Source organism: Cherax quadricarinatus, chromosome 63, assembly GCF_038502225.1.
Source record: "Cherax quadricarinatus isolate ZL_2023a chromosome 63, ASM3850222v1, whole genome shotgun sequence".
In the NCBI taxonomy this organism is placed as follows: domain Eukaryota; kingdom Metazoa; phylum Arthropoda; class Malacostraca; order Decapoda; family Parastacidae; genus Cherax; species Cherax quadricarinatus.
The window spans coordinates 16,102,081-16,122,200 of record NC_091354.1 but is presented as its reverse complement, the minus strand read 5'-3'; the positions used below and the strand labels follow the sequence as shown (position 1 = coordinate 16,122,200).

Genomic DNA, 20,120 nt, shown 5'->3' with positions numbered 1-20,120 from the left:
GAGTGGTGGTGGGAGGGAAGGGGAGGGGAAGGAGTGTGTGGATGTGAGGGGTAGAGAGGTACACAAGAGTGGTGGTGGGAGGGGAGGGGAAGGAGTGTGTGGATGTTAGGGGTAGAGGGGTACACAAGAGTGGTGGTGGGAGGGAAGGGGAGGGGAAGGAGCGTGTGGATGTGAGGGGTAGGGGGTACACAAGTGTGGTGGTGGGAGGGAAGGGGAGGGGAAGGAGTGGGTGGATGTGAGGGGTAGAGAGGTACACAAGAGTGGTGGTGGGAGGGAAGGGGAGGGGAAGGAGTGTGTGGATGTGAGGGGTAGGGGGTACACAAGAGTGGTGGTGGGAGGGAAGGGGAGGGGAAGGAGTGTGTGGATGTGAGGGGTAGAGAGGTACACAAGAGTGGTGGTGGGAGGGGAGGGGAAGGAGTGTGTGGATGCGAGTGGTAGTGGGGTACACAAGAGTGGTGGTGGGAGGGAAGGGGAGGGGAAGGAGCGTGTGGATGTGAGGGGTAGGGGGTACACAAGAGTGGTGGTGGGAGGGAAGGGGAGGGGAAGGAGTGTGTGGATGTGAGGGGTAGGGGGGTACACAAGTGTGGTGGTGGGAGGGAAGGGGAGGGGAAGGAGTGTGTGGATGTGAGGGGTAGAGAGGTACACAAGAGTGGTGGTGGGAGGGAAGGGGAGGGGAAGGAGTGTGTGGATGTGAGGGGTAGAGGGGTACTCAAGAGTGGTGGTGGGAGGGAAGGGGAGGGGAAGGAGTGTGTGGATGTGAGGGGTAGAGGGGTACACAAGAGTGGTGGTGGGAGGGAAGGGGAGGGGAAGGAGCGTGTGGATGTGAGGGGTAGGGGGGTACACAAGAGTGGTGGTGGGAGGGAAGGGGAGGGGAAGGAGTGTGTGGATGTGAGGGGTAGGGAGGTACACAAGAGTGGTGGTGGGAGGGAAGGGGAGGGGAAGGAGTGTGTGGATGTGAGGGGTAGGGGGTACACAAGAGTGGTGGTGGGAGGGAAGGGGAGGGGAAGGAGTGTGTGGATGTGAGGGGTAGAGGGGTACACAAGAGTGGTGGTGGGAGGGACGGGGAGGGGCAGGAGTGTGTGGATGTGAGGGGTAGAGGGGTACACAAGAGTGGTGGTGGGAGGGAAGGGGAGGGGAAGGAGTGTGTGGATGTTAGGGGTAGGGGGGTACACAAGAGTGGTGGTGGGAGGGAAGGGGAGGGGAAGGAGTGTGTGGATGTGAGGGGTAGGGAGGTACACAAGAGTGGTGGTGGGAGGGAAGGGGAGGGGAAGGAGTGTGTGGATGTGAGGGGTAGGGGGTACACAAGAGTGGTGGTGGGAGGGAAGGGGAGGGGAAGGAGTGTGTGGATGTGAGGGGTAGGGGAGTACACAAGAGTGGTGGTGGGAGGGAAGGGGAGGGGAAGGAGTGTGTGGATGTGAGGGGTAGAGGGGTACACAAGAGTGGTGGTGGGAGGGAAGGGGAGGGGAAGGAGTGTGTGGATGTGAGGGGTAGGGGGGTACACAAGAGTGGTGGTGGGAGGGAAGGGGAGGGGAAGGAGTGTGTGGATGTGAGGGGTAGGGGCGTACACAAGAGTGGTGGTGGGAGGGAAGGGGAGGGGAAGGAGTGTGTGGATGTGAGGGGTAGGGGGTACACAAGAGTGGTGGTGGGAGGGAAGGGGAGGGGAAGGAGTGTGTGGATGTGAGGGGTAGCGGGGTACACAAGAGTGGTGGTGGGAGGGAAGGGGAGGGGAAGGAGTGTGTGGATGTGAGGGGTAGGGGGGTACACAAGAGTGGTGGTGGGAGGGAAGGGGAGGGGCAGGAGTGTGTGGATGTGAGGGGTAGGGGGGTACACAAGAGTGGTGGTGGGAGGGAAGGGGAGGGGAAGGAGTGTGTGGATGGGAGGGGTAGGGGGGTACACAAGAGTGGTGGTGGGAGGGAAGGGGAGGGGAAGGAGTGTGTGGATGTGAGGGGTAGGGGGTACACAAGAGTGGTGGTGGGAGGGAAGGGGAGGGGAAGGAGTGTGTGGATGTGAAGGGTAGAGGGGTACACAAGTGTGGTAGTGGGAGTGAAGGGGAGGGGAAGGAGTGTGTGGATGTGAGGGGTAGGGGGGTACACAAGAGTGGTGGTGGGAGGGAAGGAATGTGTGGATGGGAGGGGTAGGGGGTACACAAGAGTGGTGGTGGGAGGGAAGGGGAGGGGAAGGAGTGTGTGGATGTGAGGGGTAGGGGGGTACACAAGAGTGGTGGTGGGAGGGACGGGGAGGGGAAGGAGTGTGTGGATGTGAGGGGTAGGGGGGTACACAAGAGTGGTGGTGGGAGGGAAGGGGAGGGGAAGGAGTGTGTGGATGTGAGGGGTAGGGGGTACACAAGAGTGGTGGTGGGAGGGAAGGGGAGGGGAAGGAGGGTGTGGATGTGAGGGGTAGGGGGGTACACAAGAGTGGTGGTGGGAGGGAAGGGGAGGGGAAGGAGTGTGTGGATGTGAGGGGTAGGGGGTACACAAGAGTGGTGGTGGGAGGGAAGGGGAGGGGAAGGAGTGTGTGGATGTGAGGGGTAGGGGGTACACAAGAGTGGTGGTGGGAGGGAAGGGGAGGGGAAGGAGTGTGTGTATGTGAGGGGTAGGGGGTACACAAGAGTGGCGGTGGGAGGGAAGGGGAGGGGAAATAGTGTGTGGATGTGAGGGGTAGAGAGGTACACAAGAGTGGTGGTGGGAGGGAAGGGGAGGGGAAGGAGTGTGTGGATGTGAGGGGTAGGGGGTACACAAGAGTGGTGGTGGGAGGGAAGGGGAGGGGAAGGAGTGTGTGGTTGTGTGGGGTAGGGGGGTACACAAGAGTGGTGGTGGGAGGGAAGGGGAGGGGAAGGAGTGTGTGGATGTGAGGGGTAGGGGGGTACACAAGAGTGGTGGTGGGAGGGAAGGGGAGGGGAAGGAGTGTGTGGATGTGAGGGGTAGGGGGTACACAAGAGTGGTGGTGGGAGGGGAGGGGAAGGAGTGTGTGGATGTGAGGGGTAGGGGGTACACAAGAGTGGTGGTGGGAGGGAAGGGGAGGGGAAGGAGTGTGTGGATGTGAGGGGTAGGGGGTACACAAGAGTGGTGGGGGGAGGGACGGGGAGGGGAAGGAGTGTGTGGATGTATGGGGTAAGGGGGTACACAAGAGTGGTGGTGGGAGGGAAGGGGAGGGGAAGGAGTGTGTGGATGTAAGGGGTAGGGGGGTACACAAGGGTGGTGGTGGGAGGGAAGGGGAGGGGAGGGAGTGTGTGGATGTAAGGGGTAGGGGGGTACACAAGAGTGGTGGTGGGAATCATGAGGGAAAACTTATGGTGCGTCTCATCTTATTAAGAAATTACTAGACTACTCGTGTTGATGGAGGGGGGTGTGGGAGGTTGGAGATTGTGGTGGTGGTGATGGTTTGTTTTATTGTTATTGTTGTTCGTGTTGGTGGTTGGTGGTTTTTGGTGGGTGTTGGTGGGTGTTATTCATCTCAAGGAAGGTTCCTTGATGTTGCTTCAATAAACTGGACGTGCCCTTTCCTTCCCTGTACTGAACCTGATTATCTCCTGTTACCCAGACCTTGGATATCCCATATAGGTTTGGCGCTTTCCCATTAATATAACAATAATAATTATATTAATAATGTTGGTACTGCTGTTGTTACTGTTGACACTTGCTGTGAGTGTTGTTACTGCCACTGTTTACAGACCATCCTGGGTGTGTTCCTCACTTACTGTGCCTCTTACTACACAGTAAATTACTGTCTAGCCTGTACACACCTAACTGTGTTTGCAGGGGTCGATTCATACCTCCTGGCCCCGCCTCTTCACTGTTTGCTACTAGGTCCTCTCTCTCTCTCTCTCCCTGCTCCATGAGCTTTATCAAACCTCGCCTTAAATCTATGTATGGTTCGCGCCTCCACTACGTTGCTTTCTAGGCTATTCCACTTCCTGACAACCCTATGACTGAAGAAATACTTCCTAACATCCCTTTGACTCACAGGAGTCTTCAACTTCCAATTGTGACCCTTTGTTTCTGTCTGTGTACTCACCTAGTTGTACTCACCTAGTTGAGGTTACAGGGGTCGAGTCCAAGCTCCTGGCCCCGCCTCTTCACTGGTCGCTACTAGGTCACTCTCCCTGAACCGTGAGCTTTATCATACCTCTGCTTAAAGCTATGTATGGATCCTGCCTCCACTACATCGCTTCCCAAAATATTCCACTTCCTGACTACTCTGTGGCTGAAGAAGTACTGTCGTAGGGGTTCGGAAGGAGATATGATGGTTGAAGACAAACACACTTGTTGATGGTAACACTATATTGTCAGACTGTGGTAAGGGAAGGAGCCCGGCCTGCCTTCTTGCCTGCTGTATGTCTAAGCGCGGAGTGAGAGCGAGGCAGAGCGTCCCACTAACTCATGCGCATCCCGTGACGTCATAGTCACTAGACTTAGGGATCTTCTATATAAAACACATGGATGGTACTATAATACTCAACTAAGCTATATACAACACATGTAAGAGATCAGCAACTATGCTGACAGTACTTCCTAACATACCGTGTGTGTGTGTGTGTGTGTGTGTGTATTAATATATATACATATATATATATATATATATATATATATATATATATATATATACATAAATATATATATATAAATATATATATATAAATATATGCAAAACAACCACTCTGAAAGAATAGAGAAATTCCAAGCGCTTTCGTGACTACTCACGAAAGCGCTTGGAATTTCTCTATTCTTTCAGAGTGGTTGTTTTGCATATTCTGAAATCACCTGTTTACTGTGATCTTATTGCATATATATATATATATATATATATATATATATATATATATATATATATATATATATATATATATATTAATGTGTGTATACTCACCTAATTGTGGTTACAGGGGTCGATTCACAGCTCGTACTACTAGGTCACTCTCCCTGCTCCATGAGCTTTATCATACCTCTTCTTAAAGCTATGTATGGATCCTGCCTCCACTACATCACTTTCCACACTATTCCACTTCCTGACAACTATCTCCTGTCCTCCAGTGTCGTCAGGTCGATTTCCCTTAACCCCTCCTCGTAGGACATGCTCCTTAGCTCCAGGACTAGTCTTGTTGCAAACCTTCGCACTTCCTCTAATTTTCTGATGTACTTGGCCAGGTGTGGGTTCCAAACTGGTTCTGCATACCCCAATACGGGCCTAACGTACATGGTGTACAGGGTCTTGAACGATTCCTCACTGAGATGTCGGAATGCTTTTCTTAGGTTTGCTAGGCGCCCATATGCTACAGCAGCATTATTTTGTTAATGTGCGCCTCAGGAGATGTGCTCTGTATTATACTTACCCCGAGAGCCTGTCCAGATCCCTTTGTAGTCCTGCCTGGTCTTCCTCCAATTGAATTTTCCTCATTAACTTGACATCGTCTGCAAACAAGGACACTTATGAGTCTATTCTTTCCCTCATGTCATTCACACGTACCAGAAACAGCACCGGCCCTAGAACTAACCCCTGTGGAATCCCGCTCGTCACAGGCGCCCACTCTGACACCTCGTCACGTACCATGATGTCTTCTCGTCAGGTATTCTCTGATCCACTGCAGTGCCTTCCCTGTTATACCTGCCTAGTCCTCAAGCTTTTGCACCAATCTCTTGTGTGGAACTGTGTCAAAAGCCTTCTTACAGTCTAAGAAAACGCAGTCTACCCACCCCTCTCTCTTTTGTCTTACTGCTATCACCTTGTCATAGAACTCCAGTAGGTTTGTGACACAGGATTTCCCGTCCCTGAATCAGTGCTGGAAGTCGTTGATAAGCTCATTCCTTTCTAGGTGCTCCACTACTCTTCTCCAAATAATCTCCATGATTTTGCATACATGTCAATGACACTGGTCTGTAGTTTAAGGCTGTGTGTGTGTGTGTGTGTGTGTGTGTGTGTGTGTGTGTGTGTGTGTGTGTGTGTGTGTGTGTGTGTGTGTGTGTGTGTGTGTGTGTGTGTGTGTGTGTGTGTGTGTGTGTGTGTGTGTGTGCGTGCGCATCAATATACAAAAGGGTGATGAGACAGCTGAGAGTGAGCTGCCCCACATAATTTTATTGCTGGCTTACCAACGACAGTTATAATATAACCTTCAGACAGCCGCCTTACTTACGTAGTTACAATATAACTTTAACACTGCTTACTTAGTTATAATATAACCTTGACACTTCATATATACTTTCACTATGTTAACGTTATTACTAACATTCAGTCACTCTCGAATGCTTCATATTTACACTAACCACAAATATTAAAATGGTTTCCATAACCATGTTGATTAGCCTCTATTATTAACTTCACACCCATTATGATACTTTATTATTAACTTCACACCCATTATGATACTTTATTATTAACTTCACACCCATTATGATACTTTATTATTAACTTCACACCCATTATGATACTTTATTATTAACTTCACACCCATTATGATACTTTATTATTAACTTCACACCCATTATGATACTTTATTATTAACTTCACACCCATTATGGTACTTTATTATTAACTTCACACCCACCATGGCACTTTATTAATATCTCCGTCAGACTGCATCAGGCAAATTGTCAACCACAGCTTCAACACACCCCAAGCTTGAAGATTCCGAATATGCCAAGAATTTTGTTTGTTGGTCCATTTTTGGGTGGTCAACGAACCTGTGTCTGGGAGAGTCTCGGGGGCGATGACCCTTGAAACCAACAACAGGTAGAGATAGGCTGACAATTTGTTAGGTAAGACACATATGCAACAGTTAGGTATCTTTATTTCGAAACGTTTCGTCTACACAGTAGGCTTCTTCAGTCGAGTGCAGAAAAGTTGATAGAAGCAGAAGAGACTTGAAGACGATGTAATCAGTCCATCACCCTTAAAGTTTTGAGGTGGTCAGTCCCTCAGTCTGGAGAAGAGCATTGTTCCAAGGTCTGAAACAAAATATTGTTTCAGACTATGGAACAATGCTCTTCTCCAGACTGAGGGACTGACCACCTCAAAACTTTAAGGGTGATGGACTGATTACATCGTCTTCAAGTCTCTTCTGCTTCTATCAACTTTTCTGTACTCGACTGAAGAAGCCTACTGTGTAGGCGAAACGTTTCGAAATAAAGATACCTAACTGTTGCATATGTGTCTTACCTAACAACCTGTCGGTATTTTATACCATTTTAATGTTCATAGGTTGACAATGTTTATTCCCTCACCTAAATATTTTATGTAAGTTGTAAGCAACACAAATCTCAATTATAACCTCAATGGACTGCCACGTGTGAGTGGACCCCATTCTTAATTTATCATCTTTATAAAACTTGTTTAGTGAGTTCTGCTTCGCGAACATAAATCTGAGAACCACTGAGCGTGAAAGACAAAACCCAGATTTTCATTGTTAAACTGCCTTCATCAGTCATCCATCTGACTGTCTCTACAACAGTGCACTACTCCCGCAGCGAGGTAGTAGTGCATTTCCTCTCTAACTGGCAACACAGGCGCCACTACACTGGCAACATTCACCGCCTCAACACCAGTGAAACCTCTTAAACATTTGTGTCTAGTAAGTCTACACGTTTATATATACATCAGTTAGTTACTGCCTACATACAATAGTTAGTTACTGCCCACATATATTAGTTAATTGCTGCCTACATACATTAGTTTATTACTGCCTACATACAATAGTTAGTTACTACCTACATATATTAGTTAATTACTGCCTACATACAATAGTTTATTACTGCCTACATACAATAGTTAGTTACTACCTACATATATTAGTTAATTACTGCCTGCATATATTAGTTAATTACTGCCTGCATATATTAGTTAATTACTGCCTATATATATTAGTTAATTACTGCCTACATACAATAGTTAATTACCACCTACATATATTAGTTAATTACTGCCCACATACATTAGTTAATTACTGCCTACATATATTACTTAATTATTGCATACATACATTAATTACTGCCTACATACATTACTTAGATACTGCCTATAAACGTAAGTTAGTTTCTCCTTGCGAACAATAATTCCTACGTAGACACATTAGTTTCTTCCCACATAAAGGTGAAGTGTGATGAACGTTCAGATTAGGCATTGCTATTATAAATTAATGCTTTTTAACCAAAAATATCTTCTGGTGAAAAAATTTAAATTTCATAAAAAATGCCTGTTTAAAAATACAAACATTTTAGAAAAAATAGACAAAAACGTTAAAAATTTATTCTGAGCACATCAAATATTTTGAGCAATAAAACGAGAATAGGCTACCTCGCACATCTTTACTCACTACTCATTCTTCCTTCCTTCTACTTACTCCTCCTCCTCTTCCTCCTGCTGCTGCTGCAGCAGGAGGTTTAGAACTTCTTTTGATTATAATAAATCTGCTGCTCCTGCTCCTCCTCCGGCTACTACTGCTGCTCCTGCTACTGCTCCTCCTGCTACTGCACCTCCTGCTACTGCTCCTCCTACTATTGCTCCTTCTCCTCCTGCTACTGCTCCTCCTCCTCCTACTGCTCCGGCTCCTCCTGCTGTTGGTCCTCCTGCTCTGTGCCAACTAGTCTAGCGGCGCAATTCACGACCGAGATAAAAAAAAAAAGTCCCTTCCCCCCTGCTCAGGCAACTCATTAAATAACTCATTAATTGCGCATATTATATCATTACTCTTAATTAACCTCGCCAACTAATAATGAAAATGCCTTGCCAACTTTTAACAGACTCTTATATGCACAAGGCAAACAGCATTACCAGCAGCTGTGTTAGCAAAAGCTTTAATTAAGTTTGGCGTTGGAGAGTTTTAATTAAGTTCCTAATGGATGATGCGAAAATAATCTTAATTAATAATAATAATAGAGTCTATTAAAACAACGTAAAACAGAGAAATGCTTAACGATTTCTTGATTATTGTTGTTGTTGTGTTGAAGGGCTACGACAGCTCGAGGACAGGTTTTTTGCATACAGTCTGTATTTAATGATAGCTAATAATAATAATAATAATAATAATAATAATAATAATAATAATAATAATAATATTATTATTATTATTATTATTATTAAAATACGGTAAACTACATAACCCTCTAAAATGTATATGTAATCACAAACCTGAAAAATGGCGCAACACGGGGTATGAAAACGGGTTGGTTGAGGAAGGATCGGTGACACCTGGGTGTAAATTGTGGGACCCACAGCCTGAAGCCGTTTGAATATTCCACTTCCCCTACCACCCCATCTTTTCATTCTTTTTTACCAATTGTTACGTGTTGGTCATTTGATTATAATGCGAAAATCTCACCCAGCTCTTCAGAACTGGGGCGCATGCCCAGAATACAGCAGGCATTACCCCTCTGAACAGCAGTGCCGAGTAGCTGCAACAGAAAACTAGCTGCCCTGGGATCCCTAGTTACCCTGATGAGTCTTTTGCCTAGCTCCTTAAGGAACTTAGATGCACTCTTTCTCCATGAACCAAGAGTCTCTGAGCCTATGTGAACAAACATATAATGATGGGCAAGTTCTCCATATTTTCTAGACTTTTGGAACTCCCTGAAGCTGGCGGCTGCCCCTCCCTCCTCCCTGGTGTATTGAAGATAGGTATCAGCCAAAGTAGATTCACATGTGTAGTCCCACACCACCTGCTTACCGTCTGTCCAGGCTTGAAGGGTGATACCATCTGGATGCTTGTGGCTGCCATCAGATCTGCATAGTTGGGGTGGCTCCCTTACTGCTGGGCATCCGGCTGCTGTGAGGCTCCTCTTGATAATGTTATTAACCTCCTCATGTCTTGCAATCTTTCCCTCGGATTTACAGCACACAAGACCATGGGACCCGAATCGGTCTGCTGCTTCACCGCCATAAATACACCTGTGTTCGGCGAGAATAGGGGCGGCAAGTCGAAGGGCAACAGCAATGCGGATGGTCTGTGGGTCGAGTCGTGTGCCAAGGCTAGAGTTGGGAACAGCCAACAGAAAGTCCCCTGCATGAGGAGCTCTCACTGCCAGGAGGCATGCTCTATCCTTCCCTGACACACTGAAGCATTGTTGAGGCTATTTTCTCCACTATCGGGCCATCCCAGTGCGACTGCTTGTAGTTGATGGGGAGAGCAGGTCTGGTTTCAGATCCCGTTAGATTATCCCAGATCATGGCTCCGTCAATGAACTTTTGGTCCTGGACTCCAATCTTGTCCCTAAGATGTTCAGGGAGAATTGCTGTCACAAGCCCTCTGGATGCAACATATGAGGACAGAAAAGCAGGTAGTGGAATCTGTGATAACTTGCGGACACCAATGCCTCCTAGTCTGACTGGAAGTGTAGCTTGGTTCCACTGCTCGCCTTCTAGAGTAAGATTAAGTACTTTCGTAAAAATCTGTCTCAGGATACTGTCATATTCATGCAGTATAGGGTTATCATATGAAGGTGCACATCTTCGGAAATATGTCAACCTGGGCAGGCCCAAGCGCTTTGTGAGAAGGTACAAGGCATCGTGGGTGTCAAGATGGCCTATTCGTCGTTCCATTCTCCTCAGTTCTTCCAATTTCTTCCTGAGGATTGTGTCAATGGCATTGCTTCCCAGAGGTGCTCCAAGCAAGACGCTGTTTGTAGGGGCAATGACTGATGCTCCTGGTAGTTTGGATCTCGCTGCATTTATCACTTGTTGACTGACTGAGATGATTTCACATTTGGATGGATTCAGGATGAGACTCATTTCCTGTCCCCGTGTCATCACTTGTGTAAGATCACCCAAGAGGGACTCCTTTGTACCTGCTATTGTGCCATCATCCAGGAACCAGATGTTTAGCTCACTGGTCAGTCTGTGATTTCCCTAACTGCTATACAGAAGAGAAATGGTGCAAGAGGATTCCCTTGCTGGACACCCTCTGATGATGTGATTTCATGCTCTCCAAACAGGAGCATTGATTCCTTGCTATATCCAGCTGAAACAAAGGGGAAGAGACCAGGGAAATGTTCTTGTACCGCTGCTAATACCACATCTCTTTTCAGGAGATTAAATGCATTCTTGAAGTCTAATATTACCATTGCATTGCCCTCAGGCAGGTTGCTGATATACGCCCTTGTTGCATGAACCGCTGCTTCACTTCCTTGAGAGACCCCAAAACCAAGCTGGTTTGATTGAAGCATCATGGCTGCCTCTGCACGACTGCTTCGGACAGCAGCTTTGGAAACGAAGCAGCGAAAAGTGATGCCTACTGCAATAGGCCTAATTCCTCCACCCTTCTTTTCAAGTGCACAAAGTGTTGCACCAAAAAAGAAAGGTTTAATTTCATCAGGAATCAGACCAGCCAAGGAATTGAAGAACCTTGTGATTTCTGAAAGCAGTGTCTCTGCAATCTCCCCAATAACTGGATTAACCATTTCCTTTAAATGCTGTGGCCTTATTCCAATGTAACCCCCAGCAGAGTCAGATGGGAATGACATTATTGCTTTGTAAACGTCAGAGTCTTCCACGATCAATGGTTCCACAGCGGGTACAGAGGTGTTGGAACTGTTGGTGCCCTTTCCTTACTCAAGACTTGTAGCCTATCCCTTCCTCCTTCCTAATAAAAAAACACATCAACATGCTATCTTCAAGATGGATCTTGGAAAGTTGAAGTCAGTTCCTGATAAGCTGGGCTGTAGTGCCTTCATTGGTCTATGCACTACTAGCACTTACAGTCTCATTGATCAAGCCATTAACCCTTAAACTGTCCAAGCAGATCTACGTTTACATGCATAGTGCTCCAAAAGTAGATCTACTTTTTTTTTTTTTTTGAAAATATGTAAAAAAAAGTAGATCAAAGTTTTTTAGACGTTTTCAAATGTAAAAAAAAAAAATCTACTTTTTTTACATACTGTTGAAAAAACGTAGATCTACGTTTGGACAGTTTAAGGGTTAATAATAAAATCTGCTCTGGTACTGGGCCGTGATTAATGGCAAAAGGGGATACCTCGTAATCAACAAGTAAGCAGACACATGTTTCGTTGTCTAAACACCAGTTCACATCTTGATCAACAGTACACACATCTTTAGCTTGACAATATAGTTAAAATTCTGGGATGAACTCTGTTATGATCCTTAAACCCAGGTTAGAAACATCAACATCAGCTATGTACAAACTTGGCATATAATTATAGCTCTGTTTTGCCAGCTTCACATCAAGATTCTGATTAATTAACAATCACTAAAAGTTTATACCATCAATTTTATTTCAGAAATGGTACAGTGTTTGTCGGAGTGCCAGACTAGACAGGCAAAACGGAATGCCCCAGAAACACTTTACGAGGAGGAAGTACAGGCTAAGCCAGAAACAGGTGGGAGGAGCGATGGATACCAGGGCCAACAGCATCACTGAGAGTAAGATCAGATTACCAGCTACGTCTGGTAATGAGGGTCTGGTATGCATGTTAACATTACCTACACGGATACCTACTTCCAACAAGTACTAGAGTTTTCCTAACTACAAGGCAGGAGTGTTTTCTTATACAGGATATGACATGCCAGTCGGACTGCAAATTTCTAGCAGAATTTTATTCATGACGGTGACCCACAACAGTTGGTTAACTCTAGGTTAACCAAGAGCCTCACGTGGTAGGGCATGATGGGGAAAGGGGTTGCACGCTCAGACCTCCCTTGTCTTACCCAGTTTCTCGCACAGGCTTCAATACTGACACCTTGGGGTAAGAGTCGTTCACTAGTTTTACGAATATCTCCCCACCTTGTTTTATATGGTGGTGGTGCACCACAACCATAAGAATGATAAAAACAGACTTCGATCCCCCTCATATAAGAGCTGAGGAAAAAACTTAACAATTCCGATTTTAACCTCAGCAACAAATCAGTGTCAACAGGAATTTTCTCTACATGGTACAACTAACCTCCAGTGACACTTTACTAGCTAGAATTGACATACTGGTACACGGAACTGACCCATTCGAGTTTAGCGAATGTTTTAATAATAATAATACAAGTCACATATACACAAATGCAAATGGAATAAGAAACAGAAATCACAGTCTCACAAAACCGATATTAAGAGATAATATGGAATGCAGTACTATCGCTTCGGTACAAAGTGTTGAAGATGGAATAAATACACAGAGCTGGAGATGTCTCACTCCTAGCAAAAAGACACTCCTAGCAAAAAGACACTCCTAGCAAAAAGACACTCCTAGCAAAAAGACACTCCTAGCAAAAAGACACTCCTAGCAAAAAGATCAAGGATATGAAAGGACTCAGAAACATTTGACAGTCACAGGTGAAGATCCAGGGTCTACCTGTTGTGATAATAAATAGTAGTAGTAGTAGTTGTCTGTAAGCTCTCTCCCAACAACAGAAACCCGAAAAGAACAAAACGATTATGACTGAGAGAGACAGAGGCTATCGTAGTCGATTTGCTCTTCTCGGACTTCTGCAGCATTTAAATTGCAGGAAATGTCTCAGAGTACGAGAAATTACTAGTATCTGGGATGGGTGATATCCTAGACACAGGAGACAGTACAACACAGCAGGTGAGGGGACAACCAGCATATTTACCACCAAGAACACTTTGTTCATAACATTGGCCAGGTCTTCAGCGTTGAGCCTGGCACAGCTGAAATTCTCGCAAACAATACCAAGAGGACGTGGAAAGAAGATATGGAACATGGAAAGCACAAGGAACGAGGATATGGAATGCGAACATGGAATGCACAAGAAACGAGGATATAGGACACACAAGGATATGGAACGCACAACGATCGGAGGACATGGAATGCAAGAAATGGCGAGAGAGAGGGGGGAGAGAGAGCGAGAGAGAAAATATAACAAGAATAAGACACTACAGCATATGGTCAGTAATCCGACCCCTTAATAACTATGTCACACTTTTACATAGGGTTTGCAGCCCATTTCTAAGTGAGGAGACGTCTCGTTAGGTCAGGTTAAGCTAAGTTGGATTAAGTCAGGCTGCAACGGAAAAACTATACAAAAAAGATAAATGACGATAATTTAGTCTGGTGCGAGAACAGAAAACAAGCAGCCACTGCGCGCTGGTCATGTAACTATGTCATGTTTCAACTGTGCAAGGGTCTATCAACAGCCCCTCATTTAACTGCTTTTACAACAGTGTCATGTTGTCTGTGGTTAAGAGGACGAGCTGCAGTCAGACACTGTTGTAAACAGAGTATATTAACGCCTACTGGAAATGATCTAAAGTAAGAGTGATTTGCTGATGTTGTACACAAATGGGAGATGACTAAAAATGTTCAAAGATGACTTGCTGATGCTGTACAACTAATGAGAGATGACTAAAAGATGCTCAAAGATAACTTGTTGATGCTGTATATCTAAAGAGAGATGACCTGAGATAACAGGGAGATGCTCTTAGATAATAGAACAGCCTGCAATCGTGGTTTGCCTCTTCATTCTAGAAAGACAATGGCAGAAGTCGGCAAGTAGGAATAAAGACACGGATAGCAGGGGATCCCTTTTAATATGAAACGTTCGCCCAACGCTGTGCTTTATCGCATGCTTGATAAAGCCCTGTCTTAGGCGAAACGTTGTGTTAAAAAAAAAATCCCTTGCTACCAATGTCTTTATTTCCCTTCTTCATTTTAGGGTCACTGCCCCAGCGACCCGGTCTAAGACAAGGCCTTTTCACTTATGGTTGGTCAGTCACGCTGCTGGTACTCGAGGCAGGCAATAACTATAAACAATTCCACCCTAATTAAAAGTGCCGATAAATTAGACTGGAAAATGAAAAAAGAGCAGAGCTTAAAAATAACGGGGGACGAAAGGCAACACATATTAAACTAACCTACCAACTGCTGTTAGGAACCTTAACTTCAGCAGCACATAGAAAACTAACCTACAAACTGCTCTTGGGATTTTTAACAGACAATCATTTAGTTCATTTATTATGCAGCGGCCATCATGGAGTCCGCACCTGACCAAGCATGTCAAGAAACTCGAGAAGATCCCAGTGTTTACAACAAGACTAATGCCAAAACTGAGATGGATTAATTACGAGGAGAGACTTGAAGAACTGGCACTAGCAGCCCTGTTTCAAAAAGAATCAGAAGGCATGAACATGACATAAAATATTTAAAAAAAGTGGAGAGAGTGGAAAAGGCAAGATGTTTGATGAGCGAGGAGAGGTAGCCAGGACTGCTAAAGGCGCAGAGGAGCCACACGAGCGATGGGAAATACTTTCTTTAATTCTTAGTGCAATAAGAAAAACAAATTAGATAAAGAGGTGGTGGAGGCGAACACCATAAACAGACTCAAGATAGGGTAAGAAAAGTCATTTGAGACAGGAACTACGAAACCCTTTCAAGATCAACTGCCTAAGCACAACTACGTGAATGCACAAAACACATGTGAATATTACGAAGATTCTCTACCACACTGGTAGCGGAAGTATGAAACAAGCGATGAAGGACGACCATAAACTAGATAACACGACGCTGCAACAACGCAGGACTAGAGCATTCACCACAGGCAAAATACTCCCGGGAATAAACGAGGTACACAGAAACACTATTTACCATGAGAAAAGCCGTCACGAGGAAGGCTCACTGGATACTCGATCGATACACAGACGAGTCGTAAAGATAACTGGAAACACTTTTTCCAGTGCTAGAATTGTAACCAAGAACACAGTGAGCAACCACCTAGTGGAGACTAACACTAATTACAACCTTATAAACACACACACACACACACACACACACACACACACACACACACACACACACACACACACACACACACACACACACACATGGGGTCCACCTCCAGTCCAAATTGTGGGGACCCACAGCCACGGAGAAGTAGTTAAATTGGCGTCGAGGAAAAATATTTGGATTTTGTCCTGAAGCAGTTTGAACACTGCACTTCCCCTACCACCTCATCATTTATAAATTCACAAATAGATATATTTTATTACGTAATATGGTACACAAAGCTTATAAGATACATTGTTGGTACAAAGATGGAGTATTGTTCCACTCACGATATTGTGACTTTTTATTCTTTATACATGAGGTTTAAGGGATACATTACAAGGACATAGTGCTCCGAATCTGAAAAAAAATACATTGCAAAAATCTCATGCAAGTCCTCAGAGCTGGGGTGCGTACCCAGGATACAACAGGCAGTACCCCTCTGAACTACAGCACTGAGTCGCTGGAACAGAAAACTAGTTTCCCTGGGATTCTTAGTTGCCTTAATGAGTCTTTTGCTTATCTCATTGAGGAACTTGCATGCGCTCTTTTCCCATGGTCTGAGGGTCTCTGAGCCTATGGAAACAAGCATATAACGATGGGCAAGATCACCATATTTTCTAGATTGAAGCTGGCAACTACCCCTCCTTCCTCTCTGCTGTACTGGAGATAGATATCAGGTAATGTGGATGCACATGTGTAGTTCCTCACCGTCCAGGCTTGCAGGGTAATTCTATCTGGACACTTCTGGCTGCCTTTGGCTCTACATAGTTGGGGTGGCTTCCTTATTGCCGGGTATCCGGCTGTTGAAAGGCTCCTGCTGTTATTAACCTCTTCATGCCTTGCAATCTTTTCCTCGGATCTATGGCATACAAGAACATGGTAACCGAATCGGTCGGCCGATTCACTGCCGCAGATACACCTGTGTTCAGCGAGGACAAGAACGGCAAGGCGAAGGGCAACGCCAATGCAGATGGTTTGCAGGTCGAGGTGTGTGCCAGGAGAGAAATTGGGGACAGCCAACAGGAAATCTCCCGCATGAGGAGCTCTCACTGCCAGAAACGAACTGTGTTCTTCCCCGACACACACTGTTGAGGCTATATTCTCCATTAATGAGCCATCCTAATGTGACTGTAGTTGTTGGGACAGCAGGTCTGGCTCGGAAGCCCGTTCGATTTTCCGGCAGTAAGCAAAGTATAACAATGAATGGGACACGTCCGGCAGAGGGTGGCGCCACCCTAATAATAATTCATTAAAAACAACACGTTCTTCAGGTGAAGCGAGAGGACGAGCTCCTGGCCCACAATTTGCCTTAGGTTTTCACAAACTTATCTTACTTTCACTCGCCTCTTATCAGCAGCTCTGGTAAACAAACAAGTGCCTCTATTAATTCCTTGGAGTTCAGTGGCAGATCCCTAGGCTCACACCCGAAGAATCTGAATTTAACCTTGGCCGATTTGAGATGTGTTGGCAAGTTTCCTTATTCCAGCTGCCCCTATTTACCTAGCAGTAAACAAGTACACAGGTGTTAGCCGACTGTTGTGAACCACATCGTGAGGGAGGTGGCATTGTACCTCAGATAAAGTACACCTTTGAAAATGAACTGAAGTAGAGCTTTGAAGTGAGCTGAAATAGAGCTTTAAAATGAGTTGAAGTATAGCTGTTATAAATGACTTGTTTGGTAGCTGTAGAGCGGGTAGTTAAATGATATACTTCTTCGGAGGCTTCTTACTTTATTGTTAAGTGGTGGTGAGTTACACAGGCTTGTGTGTTTGTGCCCATGGCCCGGGCAGGGCCATGCCCACGAGAGAGAGCTGGGAGGCCTTGTGTCTTGATGCCAGGCCGCTGTGAGAGTGAGAGCGAGGCAAGTCTGGGCATACTGAAGTGGCAAGGCCTATAGATGGCAGCACCTTAGTGGCGCGAAATATGAACTAAGCTGGCAGACAGCATGGGCTGTCTGTGCAGACAGTACAGGCTGTCTACATACGCTCGGCCACCTACCGCGCGTCGTCCCGACGCGACAATACTGGTAGTAAAAGAAACTCGGTCTCTCTCTCGTTGGAACAGGGCACAGAACACAAAATAAAAACATATATATACATATGGACATGGGAAAAAAAAACTTCCTACAGGGAGGGAAGAAAAAACATGAGGGGTGTGCTAAACATCGTGGTCAAAGGCAGTGAGCGTCGAAGTGCATCACTGCACGCCTTCCTGCGTCTGGACAGATACTGCAACACGGGAGACATCACATCGCTGCGGCTGAGCTGTGACGTAACAGGGTACGGTCTCCTTTGGAACGGTGAAGCAGACATCGTAGGAGTCGCTGCAGGTTTTCACTCAACCTGGGGCACGACATGCTGGTGCCCTTGAGTGAGGCATCGACAAAACTCGGCAACTGGGCAGGACTTCTGGCAAGCGACTCAGGAGGACACTTCTCGACTGGTACTGTCGCTGGGCTATCACTGCCGGCGAGCGTGGAGCGAGTTGTGGAGCGAGTCGTGGCAGAGACGACTGGGCGAAACATCTGGGAGTCGTAACATCATACACCAGACTGCAGTGAGAGAGCTAGCAGTCAAAGTGACGACATCTTTGTGCAGGCTGCTCACTGAAGCTTGTGACACGAGGCTGACACAGCGCCTGCCGACAGGCCTGGCTGCGGCTTGACGAGTATCATCTCTCGACAGGTGGAGTTATAGCAGAGGTTAGTCTAAGCGTCCCCAGACTTGTTTCTCTACATATAACTGCACTCTGAAGGTCTGGAGGTGAAGTGAAACAAATCTCGATGGGAATCGTAGCAGGTACGATTCTACAGAACATCACGAGCGACGAGCATAAAAGCTTTCTGTACAAGGGGGCTCATACGCTCAGGGCTGAGAAATCAGCTGTCAACCACTGGTCACGCGGGTGACATAGTGGTACAACTCAAGGGTCTGACCACAGACCTCACTGGACACACGGAAAACTTACAAACACACCGCTGTACATACGGTACAACATGGCTTAACTAGCAAAAGATGCTTTTCTGTGCACAAAACTGACACTAAGACATACTAAAATGTGAGAACACTGACTGAGAGGAATTAATTAACACACGACATATATCTTCTCTCAATCTTCTCGACAATACTGAAATAATTACTAGAACACTCGATGTGACATCATGTGATGTCAGGCGTGATGTCGCAAGGTGACGTCAGCAGCAGTGACGTCAACAGACATCTCGAGGTGACGTCAGGCAGACATCGTGAGGTGACGTCAGCAGACATCTCGAGGTGACGTCAGGCAGACATCGTGAGGTGACGTCAGCAGACATCGTGAGGTAACGTCAGTAGACATCGTGACGTCATGAAGTCGGGCAGCATCGTGGGTGGCGTCGATGTGATGCGGGCAGCAGACCACAGCATGTGGCCTGGGATATCTGGTAACTCACGTGGCTTTGTAGGTCTACGTGACATCGGCCACACCCACATGACGTCGTGATCCACGTAGCTTCGAGTGGCCTCGGGCACTCGGATACACAGCACTGGCAATGAATTCATACGAAAAACAGCAGAAAACAGCAGAGGGAGTGGGCAGTGGTGAGTGGTGTATGGTAGACGGGTGAGCGTGAGTTGGGCGAGCATGGGCAAGGTGAGGAACAGCCACTTCCTCTCCTCTCCTCCCCCACCCACAAATACGTAGAGAGCTCACACTGGACGCAGAAATCACCACAAAACTCACCTCTGGCTTGCTGAAACAGCTGTGCTGAGCTGAACAACAACAGCAACATACAAGTGACGCTGAACACGTGACTTGAGAAACAGCGTGGGACACTGTAGCGTGGGGTCACTGGGACGCCACTTACAATTCTCGGAGAATTTCGGCAAATTTCGGTTGGATCCTGCTAGTACCTGTGTCTGGATGCTCAAAAGTGCAGACACGACATCAGGATAACTCGTTGAGAGACGGATGCTTCTTGTGTAGGGTGATGAAGTGAAGGTGACTTCATACCTCTCCTTCCTCTCTCCAGGGTAAACACAACGCTGCGACCACCGCTGGTACCAATATAAATGGGCTTGTTTGGTATATGGTAGCGGGTTGTGAATGATAAACTTCTTCGGAGGCTTCTTACTTTATTGTTAAGTGGTGGTGAGTTACACAGGCTTGTGTGTTTGTGCCCATGGCCCGGGCAGGGCCATGCCCACGAGAGAGAGCTGGGAGGCCTTGTGTCTTGATGCCAGGCCGCTGTGAGAGTGAGAGCGAGGCAAGTCTGGGCATACTGAAGTGGCAAGGCCTATAGATGGCAGCACCTTAGTGGCGCGAAATATGAACTAAGCTGGCAGACAGCATGGGCTGTCTGTGCAGACAGTACAGGCTGTCTACACTGTGAAAATGAGCTGAGGTTGGATAACAGTTTTTAACGTGTAAATT

General features: G+C 46.4%; 1 protein-coding gene across 1 annotated transcript in view; it reads right to left on the bottom strand.

Moving 5' to 3' along the window:
- The window catches only part of LOC128698156 (uncharacterized), a 542,913-nt gene that overhangs the window by 222,258 nt on the left and 300,535 nt on the right, over nt 1–20,120 (bottom strand). The window lies entirely within an intron of this gene.